Genomic DNA, 22,328 nt, shown 5'->3' with positions numbered 1-22,328 from the left:
AGGTGCAGCAGTCCTAAATATTACCATGATACTCTTGGTATTTGTTACGCTATCCCACATCTTGCAGTTACCAGTAACTTCATTCATAGTTAATCGCCTTGGTAAAAATCCCACTACGGCATTGTTTCCCAAACGGCATGAGGTATTTAATTGAGAGGTTTACAGTTTCCCTCCGAGCAGCCAAAGCTCACAGGGAAATTGTTTTGATTTTTCGGCTGCAGGGAGGAGAGTGGTGCTCTGGAGTGAAGTGTCTGGTCTGACGATCAGGCGTCACTTCCACACGTACTAAGATAAACACTTGTGCTCCTAACTGTAAGGTGTCCGGGACACATTCGTACCATGAAGTTTACGGCGAGTTTCCCTGATTACATTAAAATAAGACAAACCTGCAGCTGCCACACAATCCACTTTCCAACACATCCGGCTCGATTTTTATTTACCTCTTCTACATCAGCCCCTCAAAGCTCAACGGATACATTTCAACTTATTGCATTTTCAGCTTTTCTTGCAGAAATAAAACATTTTTCATTCCCAACATCATGTCGCCAGAGGAGGCCTGCTGGCTGTTTAATTGAACCGTGCAAATACGGGTTCTCCCCGGAATGAACTTGAAACCGTCCGCTAAGTCATCTGATATCACCCGTTTAATTTGCCATCAAGTTCAGATTAATACGCAAAGGGTACGCTTGCGTCTATCTGCTGCACTTCAAAGTAACAGCCGGATCCCCAGTGAGAGCCGCCTTCTCTGAGACTATTTTGTTTGAATGTGAATATCTAATAATGATGACCGCACTAACCAGCTTCTCCTTGCTGTAATTTGTGCCGCGTTTCATGTCGAAGCAGCAAATCCTCATGCTTTCCTTTTTAATTTTTTTGTCTCTTAATTATACCCTTGGATTTCAAATTAGAGGGTCCACCATCTGGGCTAGTGCGTAAGTACTCCCATGTGTACCTATGTATTAACAAAGTATTTAAAGCAATGGTATTCCCCCTCATAACACAGGGGAGAAGAAAAGGCCAAGTTTATGTTTAGTTTGTCAGCTGTGCCATATTTACTGTAAAATAAAACAATAATTTAATGTCTCTACAAGAAGTCAGTCTCTTGTTGTAAATGATAGAAATGACTTTGGCTGTCTTTGCTGGTTGAAGGTTAAATACCCTCAATTTGACTGGACTGTGAGGTCAAACTGAATGTTAAAGCCAGCAGCACCTAAAGGAGAAATGCACTGTAAAAGCCCTTCTATGTCTTTCAAAGTAATGAGAGCTGAGGAAGATGGGCTCTGTGGCGCAGGCAGAGCTGAATTGCACTGAACGGTTCCATTCAGTGTTTGGATATCTGGATGAAAAGAATCAAGGGAAGATCTGTAATGTTATTAAGCAACAAATCAGGGTCTGGGCAAATATGAATTTTTCAGCACAGCGGCATTTTCCTTTACCCGCTGAAGTTATTACCTGCAGCAGCTTATTATGTCGTCCAGAAAGCCAGCTGCTGCTGGTGCTGCTGCCGCCTTTGTGAGACAGCACCTTAAACAGTTACACTTGAAATGCTTTCTCTGTCCTTGTGGACTGCAGCTTTGGATCAAGCAGAAGTGTATTAGCAGCAAAGTGTTCTTCATCTCCTGCTCAGTGGTAATCACGCACTTGGTGCTGTGCACACATGCAAACATGCACCTAAGTGCAAATGTATCCAAGGGTTAGAGATGGCATGATGGTTGTAGCGGTGGAGCAGTTAAGTACCATTATGCAACATATAATATGACAGTGTGCTCTTCTTCCATACAGCACACTTAACACTCCCACTATAGAGTGATAGTTAACCACAGACCCTTATCTTTTATAAAGAAGCTTTATAAAAGAAACTCATTTAGACTCCTACATGCTGTTGTGCCCAACTGCATCCTGCTGTTGTTTTCTTGGCAGCTGCTTACAAATGTACACACAAGTAGAAGCTGAAGTCTGTCAGAACTGTCAAGATGAAGTGTAATTGAGTTGGTCTATAAGCCAGTAATGATCTAGCTCATGGCATTGTTGTCTTAAACAAGCTCAAGCTGGTGAATCATGGCAGATTTATGATCTTCATGTTTCTGGTAACCAGGACTGTCTCTACTAGTAGGTGGAAGATGGGTGGCCACTGGTGAAACTTAAAGTCTTTTGTTTATGTAACTAGTTCACACAATTCACACAGCTTTTTAATTAATTTTCAAGTATTGACATTACAGTAAGGTGGTTTCCCTTTTAAAACTTTCAAATCTGGGTGTGTGAGTCCTTTTTTGTCTCAGTACATGCTGGTGTAGCTCATAGGTATTTGGTCAGTTTGATCAGAAGATCATTACCACTCTCACATCCGTCTATGAGGCGTCAGTGTGCGGTTGATGAACTTAGTTTGCAAGACTGAACACAAATGTAACAAAATCTATATAAAACAGCAGCTTTAAAGTTCACTAATTATTTACATTTTTGTTATTTCTCTTCAGAAATTGAAGCGTAAAACAAAACTTCATGTCTTTGTTGATGCACTTGTTTTGGGCCATGGCCAGTAGTTTCCTGGAGTTTTTGTTAAAACTGTTTTAAGAGGCCTGTATGGCTGTACATTAAATACTAAACTCATGCATTTTGCTTTTTATTGGAATAAACAATGACAATGTGGAATGCTTATTAGCTTGCTTTATGGGTAATGGCAGCCATCTTTTATCACCTTTGGACAGAGTCAGTCAACCCGTTGCCAAAGACAAGGGATGTGTGTATGGGTATGTGTTAGATTTAAGAGATCCATCCATCCTTCCATTGACCTCATATAACCCCAGTTCACCACTTCACTCTCAGATTGATGGTTTAGCTGTAGTCCTACAATATTTAAAAGTAGAATGGGAGGCAGAGCCTTCAGCTTTCAGGCCCCTCTTCTGTGGAACCAGCTCCCAGTTAGGATTCGGGAGGTACACACTTACGCTCTCTATTTTTGTGATTAGGCTTCAAACTTTCCTTTTTGGCAAAGCATAAAGTTAAGGCTGTATCAGGTGACCCTGAATTCGACTTTAGTTATGCTGCAGGAGGGCCAATTGCTGCTGGGAGTTGAAGAGAGAAGAGAGTGAAGCGTGCTTCTTCTTCACTCACTATGTTTTTATGCACAACTTTATTATTAATCGCTTCCTTGCCTTTTTTCCTGTCTTCCTCCCCTCACTTCCAACTGGTCACGGGAGAAGGCCTTCTCTACCCAAGCCCGGCTCTGCCAGGGGTTTCTTCCTGTTAAAAGGGAGTTTTTCTTTCCCACTGTCACCAAGTGCTTGCTCTTAGGGGGGCATCACATTGTTGGGGTTTTCTCTGTACTATTGTAGGTCTTTACCTTTCAATATAATGCAATTTGAGGAAACTTATTGTGATTTGGCGCTATTGAATTGAATTGAATCATTCCTTCCTTCCTTCCTTCCTTCCTTCCTTCCTTAAACACTTATCTTACTTTTATTAGGGTCACCATGGACAGGAATCTCAGCTATCATTAGGCCAGAGGGAGAATATACCCAGTAGATTTCTCCAGTCCATCATCGGGCTAACATAGAGATACACATAGCCACACACTCTCCCACTCACATGCAGAGAAAGTTGTAAATCACCAATTATCCTAAACTGCCTTTGAATGATGCGAGGAAACCGAAGCATCTGGAGGAAACCTGTGCAGGTGAAGACTCCATCTAGAAAGGCCAGGAGGTTTCAAAACAAGAACCTTACTGGTGTGCTTGCTCTGCCACCCAATTTAAAGAGTCACATGGCAACATATTAGAAACACTTGTGCTCCATGATCCCCCGTTCAGTGTCATAATAAGTAGTCTTACCTTTGTGTGTACCTGGGTATTTGACCAGTCAAGTATTTATTTGTTGGGTTGGTATTCAGTTTTTAGTTTGGTGGGATTTAGGTTTCTAAGAAAAACTTCTCAACTTTAGCAGTGGTCATTATGCTTTGGTTTATCACACTATTGCACACCTACAGACTTTATCATTAGATTTAGCAAATAAAGTGAATTTGTGTTGCTTTCTAACATTATATCTGTGGTCATTTTACTTGTAAATATAGCCAAGTACACGCATCGTTCATAAGTCTGTTTATGATCTTATATGATTCTATTCTATAGTTGACATGGCACTTACAGAAGCTTAAAGAAATAGGCAGCAGAGAGCTATGACTCTGATTACAAAAAAGTCTAAATATGTAGAAAGTTTGGAGAAAATGGCCATGCTATTAATGAAATCTGTGACCTTAGTAAAAAGTTACCCTATGAGTTTATGATCTCTAGTTTTAAGTTTTATTTCATATAAGATGATGCCTGTATTTTAAATTACAGTCCTAATAAGAGTAAAATAGATAATATTGCAGGATATGTTTTAGGGTGTGGCTGTTGTGACTGACAAGTCACTGCTGCATGAGTGTGCAGTTTCCTCAAATTCTTTGTCAAATCCGCCCCCAGCTCATGTCAGGATGTTTTAACACCAGTTGTTTGTATACAGTCTGTGCATTGTATATGAGGAGTTTTAACCTGTGCGTCGTTTGATTTTGTTCTTTGCAACTTTAATGAAAACGCTTAGCTTTGGGTGTGTCAAGCTGAAACTTGAAAAGGGCAAGCTGTGGCATTTTGGCAATATGGTATGCACTCTCATTATGTGATCACAGAAGACAGAGCTGTCAGAAAAAAGCCCTGATGAAAAAAACATCAGGTTAATATCAGGCTGTGCTCGACCAGCTGAATCTTGGCCTGATCGAAGGCAGTGTGAGGTGCCTGATGGGACTGCTTTTTTCTGCACTTTTTGCAATATCTCTTATTAGCTAGACATGCATGAAATAATGCTACGTGATAAGTCAAGCTGGTGATGTAGCCTATCAAATGAGCTTGCTCCATATCTAGCCATGCTAACATATTTATCTCAGGGGTTTTTTTTTTTGCTTCTTTTTTAAACTTTATTCAACGTGGGCGTCTGAAGGCCAGAAATGAAATAAATTGATGGTTGGATGAATGACCACGTGTTGTGAGTTCTCTTTGTAGCCTGACTTGCGTATAAGCTGCTGCATAAACTGGCAACCCTCTGTTGCATCTGGCAACCCTCTTTCTTTCCTGCTCAGTGTCTGATCGCTATCCAGCAGGGCATGATGTTGGCCTGGACGCTGTCCGATTCATCGCCCTTGACTACAGACAGAACCGAGTGTCTTGCAGTGCAGCAGGCGAGGAAAAACTGGTTCATAACACTGTACAGAGGTGGCAGCTTCATTTTGGTAACTGTTATGCAGCTTCTGTCTTCACTGGGTTGTTGTGTGATTGATAGGAGTTATTTTCAGATGTTTGGCTTAATGTCAAGTTAGCGTGAAGTGCCTGTGTGTGTTTGTGCTTGTCTAACCTCACCCCTCTGTGAAAAACAGGGGAACATGGCAGAAGCACATACCTTAGAGTGTAGGACTAGAAATAACAATTAACTTTGCCATAATACAGTAGTGAAACCTGGGACAGTTTGGCTGTCAAAGTACATTCAGTTCAAGGGTGTCAAACTCATTTTAGTTTTTGGGCGACAAAGAATCCAATGTGATTTCAAGTAGGCTGGATGAGTTAAACCTATGCATCCTTATTGATCCTCTTATCGATTCTCATTGGCTCCCCTTTGACGGCTATCACCTACACTAAGCAGCATATAAAAGACATTACATTTGTACAAATTAATTGCATGCTGTGTGTTCAAATGTTTGCGTATGTTGTAGGTTTTTTCCCTCTTTGTTGTGATCAGTACTGAGGTCATTACTCAAAAAAGTGGTTATTACACATATTACACAGAAGACTATTCTTAAAGGTTTTGTAGTACAATACTTACTCCCAGGAGAGGGTAATTTGTTATACTACGTGTTACATTACTTTCTTGTTACTGTATAAATTGACCTTAAATAATTACTATTTAACTTTTTAAACCTATAGGCTATCGTCCCACACACCAACACAAATCCACATCTATTGAGGACACACACAAGCTCTTTCTCGTAGTATTACATAAAGGATTTTTTTTACAAAGCAATGAGGAAAACCAGCAAAAAGAGACTTGAAAGTGATCGCCACAGTGATTCTACTTTAGAAACATGAACATGTAGAAACGGAGGCTGGAGTCTGACTGCTCATCAGTTTTTTACCTGTTGAGCTTCGATTTCTGGCTGCTGAGTTCAATATTCACTCAGCTTTAACATCAATCTGGGTTCTTGGCTAGCTTAGTATTAGCATGCTGTCTGTGCAGGTCCTTGAAAAGAGCCGAAGTTGTCTTAGCAGCATAACTATTGGAAGTATTTCTGTCCTGGATGCAGTTTGCACTTTACCATTGCGCTCTCGTGCTTTTGTGCAATAAAAATAAAAGTAATGGCTGTATCCACCCTGTGGACTGCCCCGCCATTTTTCTCATTCAACACACGAACTGAAATCAACTGATTGTAGCGAGAACCCATAAGCGGGATCAATAGACAAGCAGACTAACAGTTCCAAGAAATTGGACTGCTGGGACTTCTTGATTCCCATCCCTAATAGTATGTCACGTCTTTGCGATTCAAACAACTTGTCATGATCTAGAAACACTTTAACTTCCCAAGCATGTCTACCCCTGTGTAGTAATGCTCACTAAACTTGAAGAAGCAATGAATTTTATAGAAAAACTGCAAATTTCACACTTGGAGTCTTTGTTTAACACCCCTAATTTAGTTGGTCAGCAGCAGCAGCGTTTAATTGTAGATTAAATAGCAACTCCACAAGGACTTCTTGTCATTGCTAGATTAAAAGCACAGGTTCCGGTTTAAATGTAATTAAATTTATGATTAAACAGTTATTAAGTTCATAAAATGAAAATAAAAAAGATAAAAAATTAAAAATGGTCATCATAGATGGTTAGCGCTTAAGATAACATCTTTAAATCACTTGTTTTTCTAAAGTCTGAAACCAAAAGACATTTAATTTAATGACAGAAAAGCATTGTCCAATTTAATTTAGTTTCAGCTCTGTGTGTATGTGTGTGTGTGTGTGTGTGTGTGTGTGTGTGTGTGTGTGTGTGTGTGTGTGTGTGTGTGTGTGTGTGCGCGTGTGTGTGTGTGTGTGAGTGAGTGAGTGAAGTTTAACTGTGAAGCAGCTTTTACCATCTGGAGTCTCTATAAAATTTCAGTGTTTCTGCTTAAGAGTTTAAAGGGGCCATGTTAAGTGTCAAACCAAGAGGTGCCATGTTCCTCTCTCCCAACTACACCCACACTCATATAAACACACATATAGATATCCACAAGTGTATGCATACACGGCACACTGGATGCCTCCAATCATCATCTCTCCCTCTTTCACCCAGTCAACATCCTCAATCTTTCTTGACTTGATCTTCTTGCAGCTCGTCCACGCAGCCTATACAGTTTATGACTGGGCGCCATCAACCTTTGTAACCCTTGAGACAGCGTAATCTCGGTGAGTGTGTGTGAAGGAGCGATGCTCTGAATCGTTTGCCTCAGAGAGATAATAACAGGCCATTCTCAGCCATTTGAAGAATCACGAGCTTGTGTTGGCAGAGGTGATCGCAGTGAAGCATTGATTTGAGGGGAGACAGTGGGTTCTTAAAGAGTTTAACATAAGGACTAAATCCTCAGTGCCCAGAGTGGGGAGTGTCAGGGAGCATTATGGGAAGTGGGAGCATGGAGTCTGGGTCTCAGATGTGGGGGCTGCGGTTACCCTTGCTTTTCCGGTTTAAAGATGGAGATGGAAACCTCTCCTCTCCTGGTGAGCTTCTGTGCAGCACATTCTGACGCACACACACAAAAACCACTCGTGCAGATTTGTGTTACTGTACTGTGTGTGTGTGTGTGTGTGTGTGTGAGAGAGAGAGAGAGAGAGAGCTGATTAAGGATGTGATCATGTGTAGCAGCAAGAGGAAGTTTTTGAGTTATTTAAAAATCCTTTGTCCTTTCCAGGCTTTGGAGTTGTGAAAACAACCAGCAATAATCAATATTTTACACAGTAATGGCAGATTAAATAGAATGATTTACTCACACTGATAATTTACAAAGAATTAGCACCCACTTTTGCAGACAAGGAAATGCTTGACTCCAGCACAGCCCCACGGGTTTATTTTTTTTTTAGTTATTTTTTTTAATTGCAGAGATTATGGCAAAATTATAGGTACAGCTTGTCTGTATTAGTGTCTGTGAGAGAATTATTATGAAAAGAAAGCGAAACTAATTCTAACTGACCTATTTCTCTGTTTCCACATCTATCTATGAAACGAGGTAAAGAGCTAATACTAGGCAAAGATGCAAGATGGGGGGGCTGCCAAACTGTTTTAGTCTGGGTTTTGCTGTATCTCCAAAATACTTTTCCAAATGAAAGATTTGTAATTACAGTAATATGTGAGTTAACCTGGGATCACCAGTACTGAGACAGAGATCTTAGTTTGTCATAATAGCTCTTGAGCCTCAAACACAGTGCAGCTAAAGAGACATTGCTTTATTTAATAGTTACTTATTGCCATATTATGTCCACTGGCCAGATGTCTCCCATTCCACAGTAACCCCACCATATATGTATATATATATATATATATATATATATATATATATATATATATATATTAGGGGTGCAACGATACTCGTATCGATATTGAACCGTTCGATACAGTGCTTTCGGTTCGGTATGCATGTGTATCGAACAATACAAAATTTTTTATTTATTTTATCAACTTTTCTTCTGACGATGCTGTCTGTGTTGAGAGCTCAGTGGATCTGCGTTCGACTACTCCGCCTAGGCTGCACTGTGGAGCGCAGATCCACTGAGCGCAGCGCAAGCTAGCAAGACAGAAGCTTAGCTCATTGCAACATGGCAAATTGAACCTCCCCCACCCTCATTCAGATCTGGCCTTTGGAACTATTTTGGTCTTCATGTGAAGTATGACCCTGAAGGTAAGCGCATCATGGACAAAAGTAAAACAGTATGTCGGATGTGCCACGCAATGCTCAATTACATGGGTGGGAACTACTGCGTTAGCGCAGTTTGCTCGTTAACGTGTTGACGCCGTCCAGCCCCACGCACGGGGCGATCCGCGGTAGCTCGTTAACGGAGATTTGCCTTGTTGTGGCGTTAATGTCATTTCAGATTAACGCTGACAGCACTAGTGGGAACACAATGAATATGACTGCACATTTACTCCGACATCATCCTAGTGCAAAGACAAGTGGAAGCAGACAAAAACAACAAGCACGCATGCTACAAACTTTACCCGAGTCATTTAGACAGCCGTTAGCACATGATTCTCCTTATGGGGACCTGATATGTTTAATATGCTGCTGAGAATATATCCCAGAAGAAGCGTATAGTATAGCTTTTATTTTGGAAAGAGCCATTTCTCTGTAATAAACTCTCTTTTCCAAAGATGAGGGATTTTTCCATGAGATATTTATTTTTTTATTACTTTGTCGTTTCAGCAACATTAAATTTAAAAACTGTACTTTTGAGTTAAAATATATATTTATAATTTTAATAAATGACAAATTAAAAAAGCATGAACATTTTTTTGTATCGAAAAAATATCGAACCGTGACACCAAAGTATTGAACCGAACCGAATATATATATATATATATATATATATATATATATATATGTATGTGTGTGTGTATGTGTGTATATATATATCTATATATCTATATATAGATATATATATACATACATATACATATATATATATATATATTTATATATATACATACACACACACACACACACACACACACACACATATATATATATATATATATATATATATATATATATATATATATATATATATGTATATATATATATGTGTGTGTGTGTATGTATGTGTATATATATATATATATATATATATATATATATATATATATACGTAGCTTTATAAAACTCTATCTAATCAGTTAGATTTATGCTTCTATCTTGGAGAACAGTCACAAGATGTTGTTTGGTTTAGAGTTATCGTGCATCACATCATCCATTTCTTTTGACAGATTATCTGCTGCTGAGAACAGTACCTCATCTTTGAGTGAATAATTCAATGTGACATTTATTAGCCTACCTCAGTATTTTACACTGAAACTGTTTGGATTAACGTATAGCGTTCTTCCTAAGAGGAAAGGCAAGCTTTGGAGCTGCTGCCCATTTTCAGATGACTTTTGAAATAACATAGGCCTTTGCATTTCCCTTCAAGGACATGCAAAAGTGGTTGCATCAGTCACAGGACAGAACAATCTACTGGAGAGACACATGGTTGCTTCTGCTGCCTTTTCTCTCATCACTCATTGAAATGATGAGTAAGCCAATGTCCCTAAAAGATTTGTACACTTCTTAAACACTCTTTTTGTGTCTTTTGGGATACATACTTGTCCAGGCAGTTTGTCCTTGTTGTTTTCAAAGTATACTCAGGCACTCTGTCTCCTTTTAATGTTATGTGGATGCATAATGAGTCAAAAAGTACATAAGGAGGCATAATAAATCTTTAATGCAATGCCCACAATACAAGTTTAGCAAAGCAACAAAATCAAAAGTACATGCACTGACTTCATCTGGCACTGGGACTTTTTAGCAAAATGCTTAAATGCTTAAATGCTACTGTGCACTAAAGGAGTAATGGATTTACTGCATAGCCTATGGGGACTAAGACAAGCAGTCCCAGCATAGCGGAAACATCAGTGTTTTCTCTCCACTCAAACTGGTCATATGTGACTGTAGATGGACAGACACTGATGTGTCGTAGTAAGACCTTTTCCTATAAAGCAAGAAATATCAGGGATATTTTTGCATCCACACCGCATCCACTCTATGTACATAGTTTAGTACCGCCATACGCCCTTTATGTAAATATGGATAACATCATTTTAAGCCATCATTAAGTCTACTTACTTTTACTGTTCACTTCATTTTTGCTTATCTATCTATCGATCTATCGATCTATCTATCTATCTATCTATCTATCTATCTATCTATCTATCTATCTATCTATCTATCTATCTATCTATCTATCTATCTATCGATCGTGTTTTGCATGGTGAACTTGCATGTCTGGACTGTCAGAGCAATGACCTCTCAGCTCTCCAATATGAGCTTTGTAAATCTTTGCCATGATCAGCTCAGTGTAGCATAAGAAAGAGACTTCAGATGGAGAGGTCAGGAGTTTAAATCACCTTGTTAATGCATATACTTTCTCAGTTTTCTCTTGACAGAAAATGTTTTGCTTCCTGTTTTTCTAACAGATAAAATGATAATGAAAGGCAACTTTTAAACACAAACCTTCCCTTGCTAGAAAATCCAATATTGGCATCCAAGTAATTTTCAAGAAGCATACCCAGAAGATCGCCAGGCTACATCTCTGATGTCTGTACATCGTTCACTTTGGATCTATTTTTTAGCCAAAAGAACATGTTCAGGTATTTTGAATTATTGGCAAGTGGACATACCCAGATTATGCAATCAGAACAAGGACACTTTGCTGCCACTGAATTAACCAACAGGTGATCAAAGTGCACGTCCTGCAGAATGTGTAGGTGAAAAACAAGCTTATTTAGCAAATTATGAGCGGTAACATGTTAGCTTACAACACGTTATGCATACAATTATTGTTTTCTAAAAAAATGTAAAATTAGTTGCTCCCTTCACGTGTAATGTTTAATCCAACTAAAATAAAAAAAAAATATCACTAAATAGTGTTATGCATTTGTAGACTGTCCCAAAAAATCATTTTGTTTCAAGCTGTTTTTATAATTTATTCTTACATTTTATTTTTAACTAACCAAACAGTCATATGTACACATAAAAGGTACACTGGTGTTGTCGATCTTCATAACCCAGAAAATTGAGCTTTCTAACTTGTGTTATTGTTCAACACAATTTGGAATCGCACAAATGAATTCATATTAGCGATTTGATGATTAGCATCAATGCAAGTCATGATCTTATCTTAAACTTGGCCTAGCTATGCTGCCTGAACCAAAGCAAACAAGAAATAAAAGTAAAACAAAAAAAAATGGTCATAGAAGATATACAAAAGAGTCCTTTACTTATATAGCATTCAAGCAGGACGTTTTTAAAGTGTTTTCTAAGATTCACACAAACACTGATGCACTTTGAAGGATGCATCAGGGGCAATTCAGGGTTTGGTATCTTGCCCAAGGATACTTTGGCATGCAAACTGGGGGAATCAGGGATTGATCCACCAGTGGACGACCTGCTCTACCACCTAAACCACAGCTGCCTCAGTGTCACTTGAATGTTGGGTGTTTTTGATAACGCCTCCTTTGTTTTTTGGGGAGTTTTTTTCAGACGGACCAAATAATTGATTAGTTGTGGGATTTGTTGTAAATTTTAACCGTAAGGTAGATCAAAATAAATATTTACACCAGCTCACTGGTGATGCTAGATGAGAAGAAAGAAGAATTCACATTTACTTTGAAGCCACACATAGAGCCCAGAAAGTCTGAGTTTGCACTTCTTAGCACACACATACTCAGCCTGTCTTGACTTGTGAAGACAGGTCAAAATTTTGAAGAATTCCTTCATTTACTTGGCAAAAACTAAGGTGAATCTGACTCATAGTTTGGAACATGTTACAAATGTGTGCTTCTGTGACAAGTTGCTGCTGATGGAGTTCCTGTTGACCTCTGGGTGGTGCCCTGCAAAGGTCAAGTTGTGGGTGATACCCTTGTTTTCCAGTGCCAAGGGACTGGATCGCCTGTAAAACCACTAACCACTAAGAGAAAGAAACAGAGAAGAAACAGACCCGGTTATTATAAACACAATCATGCTTATTATCATGCCACTCTGATTCTCGTCCTGTCGTGTTCAAAGGCTTACATTCCTTTGATCGAAGTACCTCAGTGTGTGTCGTTCCTCAGTCACTGCACTTCTCTTATTAAGCTTCTGCTGAGTGAAGCTCTTTCATTTCTCTTGCACCCTGTGCAAATCACCACCTGCTCTGGCGGTTGGCCGGGTGACCCATCATGCAAAACACCCAGACCTGTTCCAGCTTCAGGATTTATGATGGCAAGGGAGGTACATGGATAACCCCCACCCCCCACAGGTGACAAGGCGTGACAGATGCAGCAGTCATGTTAATCACAAACTGTCCCCAAACAAAGTGCTGAGAGGTTGAGTGTGTCACCCCAGTCCCTGATCCATGGAGGCGGTCCTGTGAGACAACATGGAATTAAGCTGTCAAGCTGCTGCCGGCTGTACACAACTGTCAGGCTTTAAAGAGATAAACAATGTTTAGGTGGGAGAGTGCACTCATGTGGTCAGAGTACTGGTTTGTGAGGTTTTGTTGCTCAAAGGTCAGTTGAGACCAGTCAGAGTATTTTGCTGAATGGCTGTGACATGTTGGTTTTGGACTGTGAAAAGTGCTACCTTATTCTTTCATAACTCCCTTCTGTCTCAGAGTGTCTGGATTGTTCTCGAAGTTGTCTTTCTTCGTCTCTTGCAACTGATTCACGTCTCCTCCCATTTTAATGCTGTTATGCATGAGCCGTGTTGCCTGGCCGCTTCGTGCGCCTTGACATTTGCGTATGCATGAGGAGGCCCACTCCAGTCAATGCAGAGTGACATTCTCCCTCAGCTTTGCTGGTGCTCTCTGCTGCAGTCAGAGCCCATCAGCTGGAACACACTCCAGGGCAAGAGGGTAAATCAAATACTCAGAAAACAGTAATGAAATACTATAGAGCCTTATGTTCTATGAATTCTATTAACTCTCAAACAAACAATTGTTTTCATTATCAAAGCTCAGTTTAATTCACAGAGAATGGAATTTTAAAGGAGGTTTAAGGCCCCGGGGAGGAAGTGGCTGATGCATGAAAACATTACACAAAATATAACTTTTTGCCACAAAGCTGGATTTATATTATAATGACGTGAAGCGAGCGTTATCAGCTCTGGCCGTGCTGATAGAATAGAAGTGCAGCTTTGCTATCATCTAACAGCTTTCATTGGCTGATGTATTGTTTCCGCATTTCAAGGAGAACTGGGGATAAAAACTATTAGCCTTTGGTTTGATTTATTTTGGTTGTGGCCCAGAACCATACAGACCAGCTTCCTGTCTCGGTATTTGTCTTTTTCAACATACTATTAAAACGACTCTGACATAGTATGATTAAGGTAAATTAGCTGTTTTTCTTTCTTTGAATCAAACGTGTTCCAAACGTCTTTCCAGTGATAGGCTGGGTGTTTTTTGCAAAAAATCTCCACAGGCTGAGTTTCAAAGCAACCATGTATTTTTGTGGTGTCACATGCAGTTTGGAGTTTTGAGAAGCGTAACCAAGAACATAACGGGAGGATATTGAATTGCTACTGTGTGAGACATGACCTGTCCGGCGAACTTTAGTTCTTTTTATACTGTAGTTATGGTTGGGCCAGGGCCACTGAGGTCTGTGTTCTACTGCGGTAGAGTAATGGAAACCACTTTAAATAAATGGAGCGTAATTTTGCTGCTGAGCCTCGGGGTCTGGTTTGTGTCCAGCTGCAGTAGTTTGTGGCGGAAGAGGCAAATTTTCACCTTTCTCCCCTTTGCAGGAAACGCCCACAGCAAGTGACGATTTGACAAGGCCGAGCAAGTGGACATGGCTAAGTGGACAGAGCAAACATTTGGACAAGTGAAGGGAGCAAGCATAGCTAAGCAGACTGAAAACAAAGGAACAAAGCCAGCAGTGGACAGAGCTAAGAAGCCATGACAGGGAATCTGAGAGTGCAGAACAGAAGCTGGGAAACATGAAACATGTGGTCTTTTTAGGAATATGGAAATAAATTAACACAAGCCGTGAAGCTCTAATATTAGATAACCCCATGAAAAGTACTCTCACCCCAATGCTTTGAGAATGTGAGATTTTTTGCATTAAAAATCTTTAATATATACATTCTAACAAACAGACATAAAAATTATTTACACTCTCTACAAAAAATGGACTTTTACTCCAAGACATATTATAAGGTTAGGGTTCTTCTTGTTCATCATAGGTTACCTGAGCTTCAGAAGTTCAAGGACTTCACTTTAAAAGTGCAGAGGAACATCTCTGTCCACCGTTTTCACAAACCACCATTGTCCCTCAAGCCGTGGAGCCGATCATATCCCATTGCACTGCCTTTCAAAGAGGCTTCGAGTCAAAAGGGATGTAACCCAAGTCGCCAGGAGGCCCCGATTTGGTTGTCTGTCCTGCAGCGAAGGTGAATACAGCTCTCAGAGGTGAACACAAAACGGGCTGGGTCTGCAGTAGCCTACGTGGCACCAGCCCACGACCCACACCGACCGAGGAGTGGTCACACTTGGCCGATGCCATGAAACAAAATCCACTGGCCCTCAATAGATCCTACGTAATGGATCCCCTTCTTAGTGAGGCCGGTGGGATACCCCCTGTCTGTTACCAGAGCCATCTGGTTCCCAGTACTCCTGCTCTTCCCACAGCCGCACCAACCACAATGAAAAAGATCGCTTTCACAGTCAAGATCAGGAACTGGAGACGTGGCTAGTTAAAAGGGGGCTTATGTTGAACATTGCGGTCCCCACTGTAGCAGTCCATTGTGCTCTTGTTATTGTGTCCTTCTAAGTGCACTCAATTGCGGTCTGACAGCATTTTGTGATTTCATGCGGTGGAAATGTGCTTTATTAATTCTCCGACCTGGTCACATAGGCAAGATAATTACACGAGAAAGATTTAAACAAGTCAAGTAAAATCAAAAGTCAACTCAAATAAAGGTGTCCTTTGGCGAGGTAATTGTTCTGAGGCCTAAAACAGGCAGTACTTGCACCAGTGTAGCAAGGGATTAGCGCAAAATGTCCTGAGTAGGCTGTAGAAGATGTTCTCTTCAATGTAAACATATTTAAAGTGTAAAAAATCTAAACATGACGAAGAATGTTGAAGGAAAAGTCCAGTTCCTCCATCTGTAGCTTACAAAGATAGAAAAAACAAACACGCTGAGGCCTTTATTCATATGTGTTTACCACTCTGCAAATGAGCATGTTGGAGATTCATTGAATACAGATGGGTTCATGTTTGCGCTCCACACATGGAGTCTGTTAATCCACCAGTGTAAACAAGAAGTAAAAGTTGCCCAAACCTCAGTATTCAGTATAGATTATGTCCATTTTGTCCACGCTGGCATCCTCGAGTAAGCTTCTTGTTGTCCGCAGTTTCCAAAGCACAAACGAAATCCAGTTTTTGTCTGTTTTAGCTACATATAATGACAACATGTGGTCCTAAGCTTCACTCAAACACTAGATTAACTTAAGCCCAATTTCCAGTAACCATGTTGTTCCATTTCTGGAGGCCACACTTACCGAATATCTACACTAAGTGGCAGACAACATATTTTGTTTTCTACTTTTCAGAGCAATAAAATGAAGCATTTTGACAGCTCATTATCCATTTGGGTAAGCTTTAAAACAAAAACATTGTGTCTATAATTGCAGCTTCTTCAATATGAGAACTATTTTCTTTTCAGGAGGTTTTTTTTTTGTTTCATATCAAAGCAGGACTTGGAGTTACCAAATGTTTCTTGGAATTTAGAGATTTTTCTGACTAATTTGTTACTTTAAGAATAATTATATAGAAAATAAATAAAAGAAACAAAGCACAGTAAACATTGAGTAAATGACCCAGTTATTCGGATGTGACAAATGTCCTTAGCTTATAAAGTCTTTTATTGGCAAGAAGAAAAGGCTTGTTTCAGATATTATGTAATAATACTATATAATAATATAAAACTACTGGAAAAAAAATAGAGACAATAACCACCTGTTTAGCTACTCTGGTCTCTTAGCTTTATCTGAAACAGATATGAAATATCCCTCCCTACTTACTGGCATCGATTACTACAGTCCCCAAATTAAATTTTTGTGTCATGTATGACTGCTGGCAACAAAAATGTTCCACAACAGGAAATGACCAATCAAAACAGTAGAGCAGAAATCTATAAACTCTCTTCAAAGCAGAAACAAGTAAGTGTTCTGCCAGAAGAAAGCTGGATACTGTCCTAAAAAAGTTCTTCAAAACATAAGGGGATCCAGCTTCCTCTTGCTTTATGTCCCGATTCACTCAACGAGAGATCAGTAAACATTCTGTTTTAATAATGACGTCTGTTAAGGATAAACAGGAAAATGGGCTGTGTTTTTGATCTGGTTTCGCAGTTATTTTTTTTCCATTTGGTGTTTTTGGGTTTTTGCATTAGCAGGCCCTGTCACATTGATCCCTCTCCCTGAACCTGAGACATTTATTTATCCGAGTCAGACCTCGTCTTCTCTGGACCCTGTAATCACACAGGACCTCTGAGAGTGTGTGTTGGGGGATCACTAATGGCTGCACACAAATCCCTGCAACAGCTCTGACAGAACCTCAGCTCAAACAAAAACCACATATAATTTACATTCCTCAGATACCAGGTAACCTGAGCACAAACAGGACGATCGAAAACAGGTGTGTTTAGAGGCACCTTCCCATATTCCTTCATGGTTCACCTTTCTTTCAGGTGTAGTCATCTGGCTTTCATGTTACCTTAAGGTGGCATACCTTACAGTGCAAAAGGTATCCCCAGATCATACTTATATATTTTCTGTCTCTTTGTGCTCTTTATTAAACTAGATTGTTTTGGTGTTTTAAAGTTATAATTATATGTTATATATATGTAGAGGTCTCTGCTTTCTGTTGAATAAAATATAAAAACAGATGGTACTTGCTTTTTGGAGCTAAAAAAATACCTATAAAAAATTCAGCAGCAGTATCTCTTTGCACAAATCACGCCCCAGTTATTTAAAGAAATCCAAAAACCTTGTTTTGAGAAAATTTCTACAGGAACTGTTTTCTTTCTCTTGTCTATATTATCCAGATAAAAGAAGCATGGAATCAGCTAACATCTTAACCAAGGGGGATGCCTTAGTCTGCCATGTGTAGGTGAACGATACCCCAGATTAGATCAAATTAGCAGCTCAGTTCAATTAGTTTAAATCCAAATTTAGTCACCCTAAGGTGCTTTATATTGTAAGGTAAAGACCCTACAATAATGGAGAGAAAACCCCAACAATCGCAAGACCCCCTAAGAGCAAGCACTTGGTGACGTTGGGAAGGAAAAACTCCCTTTAACAGGAAGAAAGACACTGTGGAAGAAAGCCAGAGATTAATAATAATAACTAATGATTAAATACAAAGTGGTGTATCATGGTGCATCATGGGAAGCAACGTAACTAAGGGAGGATTCAGGGTCATGTGATCTAGACCTAGGAGCTATGAGCTTTTATCAAAATATAAATTTTTAAGCCTAATTCTAAAAGTAGAGTAAAGTGTCTCCAGAATCCCAAACTGAAAACTGGTTCTGTGCAGAAGAGGGACCTGAAAGTTGAAGAGTCTGCCTGCCATTCTACTTTTAAATGCCCTAGGAACCACAAGTAACCCTGCAGTCTGATAGCAAAGTGCTCTGTTGGGGTGATATGGCACTATGAATCCATTAAGATAAGATAGGGCCTAATTATTTAGGATGTATATAAGGATTTCATGGTTTGTGGCTTTTGTGCAACTGCGTCATAATTTCTGGAAAGAGATTATGCTCTTTTTTTTTTAAGCACAACTAATCAAGTGCCATAGCAGTAGATGGTCAGCACTAAGGCCAGAGGACTTGAATTCGAGGTAAACTGGCTCTTTAATGAGCTGAAGCCCCACTGGCCGCAAAGCTTACACAGTGTTACTGCAAACTGATTACTGCCTTTGAAAGATCGGTCTATTGTGAGCAGAGGCGTTAGGGAATTGACAGACGTGCACTCAAACATGCAAACATGTTAGCTCACACACACACATGCACACCCTCAGTGGGCGATATCTACAGTACAGCGATGAGTGGGTGAGAATGGCATCGCCACAATGACACTGGCCCTACCACTGAAGGAACAAAGGAGCCTGTGTGCATGTGTGTGTGCAAGTGTGTGTTCGTCCTTCCTTCCCTCCACATCGGATCCATCTTAAAATACTGCGGCTGCTCGACTGATGAAAATTGCTCCCTTTCATTCTTACTGTAAGTGCATGTGGGGGGAAAGTAGGGGTATGGGGGGAGAGAGCGGGAGAGAAGAAGGACTGGAATGATGTGGGTAGGAGCTCAGATTAATGCATGTTTTGTCACTGCATATGTTTATCTGAGCATCTGACAGTACAAGTTGACTGGGAGATCATTTTACCATCCATTTACAGGCAAAACAAAAAGAAGAGAGGGAGCTTAAAATACCCCCATGTGAGTCAATCATGGCCATTAGCAACAGTGAGCCATCATGACTTGAATCACGAGCCGTAGATCCTCTGGTTATCAAAGGCTGCCTGCAACGAGGAACCCATATGGGTCGTGTGTTTTTCTTCATCGAAGGCACGCATTAGAGGGACATATTTTCTCTCCCTTAAGCCCTGCATCAGTTGTTTGTTTGCTGGTAAAGGGCCCCAGCACGCAGCTGCACCGCAGAGCTGTTCTGGAATGAGATTTGTACCTTGAAACTCAGACCCCTGGCACTGGGGTGTGTGTTTGCTGTTAATTTTACAAGCCTGGGCTTTGTCAGCCCTGTCTATAACACGGGGAAGTGCAAAATAAACCAAGTGTTCACTTCACTGGTGCAGTGGAGAAGAAGAAGAAAATTAGAGCCTGGGTTAACTATCTGTGGTATCATAAAAGCGGTCTTTGTCCCACCCTGATTTACTCTGTGTTTGCCTGTCTGTTTTTCTCTCTTCTTTCTTTTCTGCTTAATTTTGCTTCCCTTGCCATCGCTCTGTCTTTCACAATCCTTCCTGCTGTCTCAGTGCTCTGCTCTAATTTGCAGTTTCGTTTAATTTAAGATGGATCGATCCCAGACGGCCTAATTGTGCACCTTGGAAAGCTCAGCTTCTCTATCTCTGCTTCCTCTATGTCCTCACTTAAAGTGCCTGCTTTCTTCTGACTGCAGAAGTCATGTTTACTGTGATGTCTGGAGCTGGTTTAGAGCAGGTTCAGTGGCATGTGTTGAGTATGCAGGAGATTTCCCCTTCTGTTTGTTTAACCCTGTAACCTCTGTTTTCTCATTGTATGGAAAGGGAACTAAACTATAGACAAAGTATCGAAGAATCAAAGGCAGTGTTAGAGTAAGTACGTTTTTAATGTTTAGAAATATTGACTCTTTTTTTTTTTTCCTTTTGGCACATGTTGACTGTGATTAGAGGAAATGGTAAGGAAGCCCCTGGGGGAGGTAATTGAATAAAACACCCTATCCACCCTCATGTCAGCCTAGTTGACAGGCCCCTGATCTCAGTATTTTGCTAGCAACTTCCCTCAAGGGTTTCAGCGAGACTCCAAATGTCCTTTACGTCACTGACAGAGTTTGTAGCCCATCCGTCACTCCCTGAACGTCTGCCAAGTGAAACTCAAAATCGTCCCACATAGTTCCATCCTTGTTCATTTCCAGAGCCAAAGCTAACTTCGTCAGTCTGTGCTGTATTTTATCAGATATTATTTTGGCCTCTACAGGAAACCCTGAAAATATGGATGCTTTATCTTCTTCACTAAGTTTGTTGATTGATTTTTTTCAAAATTACTTTAGACAACACTAAGTTAGGGGGCCACTGAGTAGATTGTGGTAAAAAAAAAAAAAAGTACTTGTATGCTTTCCTTTTTTTTGCCTCAAGCAGCTTCAAACAAAGAGGATTTTGGCAGAACACCCAACCCACCAGCAGATTACACTCTTTCCATTACAGAACTAAATAATAGGGGCTGCACAAAAATGAGATGGGGCCGCGTTTTATAGGTGCTACCCAGAAACTTTGGCAGGGAGTCCTGTGGAGCTGTGGCTACTGTGGTAGTGAACACGGGGGGTGGTGCAGTGACGTTTTTTTTGCAGGAAAAGTGGTGGTGGAGGCTATTTTAGGAGTGAATGAGCTTTTGGTTTATGACCTGGTTATCTGAGGCTACAACCTATGACAAAAGCAAGGAATGAAAAGGGGGACTGTAAATACCATTTAGAAGTCATTGTCTGCAGATTTACCTACTTAGAGGCATCTGTTCTCATCGCTTTGCTTTTTTCTTTGCACTTGCATTGACCCTTGCATGAGGGTGCTTTTAAAAGAAAACCCTCTCAAGCAAGGAGGTGAGGTGTGGTCCATTAACCGCTGAGCTGCCTCCTCTTAGAAGTCACTGACTTCTCCGAAGCATCTTTTAACTTCATTAAAGCAGCCGTACTTAACGTGTGACTGTCTGTGGGTCAGTTTGCCTTTCTGTGATCTTCTGAAATTTACATGTGGATTGAGGATGCTGTTGTACAAAAGGGGAACCACACTTGTGTTACCACCAGCTGTGTCGCCTCTGACAAGAACTCTGTAACCCCATACATCTGGCCCAGTTTGGCCAACATTAATGGCCACCAGTGCAATGCACTGTATTAATCATGTGTCATTTCTGTCATCTTTGTTTGTAGACTTTGAAACAAAACTTTGAATCATTGCACACATTCTGCGGGCTGCCTCCAGTTTTTGAGCTTTGTTAGTGCCTGAACAAATTGGTTTTAGTCCGTAATACTGTACATGCTTACTTCTATCATAAACTCATTTTGTGTAATGTTGTTATAGGGGAAATGTTGCTCACGCAGTAAGCCTGTTTTGCTGTCCCCTGAGTCCAAAGCATGTAATAAAGATGGAAGGAAGCTCTTTATGTCAGCCCTCTGTGAGGAAGCAGTTGTCTGTAATTATCGCTGCTTTTCATCCCTCCTAGCAAACACAACAAATAAGTGCTCTCGTGTGACCGGGCAACATGTTTCAGAGAAACTATTTGTTTGTTTGTGTTCTTGAGATCACATGACCACAGCCCCATACTGTTTTTGTCGCTTTTCTCACCCATCTTTTTTGGAGCATCAAGTGGATTTCGAGTTGCAATGTGGAAAGCATTAGCCTCAAATCCCAGCAAATATAATAACAGGGCGATTAGTTCTCTCTCTCAGTGATTTTCTCCAGTTTGTGTCTTTTTTTTTTTTGCCTCTCGTTGCTGGGGTGGTGCTGTATTTTGTGAGCACAGGGCTTGGTCAAGGGCGAGTCCTCCTCTTCCCTTTCCCGGACTTTTTCTATTTGTAGATCTGCATGTATTTTATTGGAGTTTTTTCCCCATTTTCTCTCGCTTTTATGCGGTGGTGGTTCTGTTTCCCATCACAGTCTATGATGAAACCACAAGAAAGCCCGGGGCCTTGTGACGAGAGCGCAACAGTTGCTTGGTGACAAGTAAGAGGGTGTGAGGAAAGGGCTGGGTGTGTTTGGAGGGGAGTGGGCCCGAAGTGGCGATGAGCCAATCAGTGGATGAGCTC

The 22,328-nt window shown here is 40.4% G+C and overlaps 1 protein-coding gene across 3 annotated transcripts in view; it reads left to right on the top strand.

The window, feature by feature from the left end:
- Nucleotides 1-22,328, top strand: part of kremen1 (kringle containing transmembrane protein 1) — a 64,313-nt gene that overhangs the window by 473 nt on the left and 41,512 nt on the right. The window lies entirely within an intron of this gene.

The sequence above is a fragment of the Pelmatolapia mariae genome, linkage group LG12, assembly GCF_036321145.2.
Source record: "Pelmatolapia mariae isolate MD_Pm_ZW linkage group LG12, Pm_UMD_F_2, whole genome shotgun sequence".
Taxonomy (NCBI): Eukaryota; Metazoa; Chordata; class Actinopteri; order Cichliformes; family Cichlidae; genus Pelmatolapia; species Pelmatolapia mariae.
This window is presented reverse-complemented; position numbering and strand designations above follow the sequence as displayed.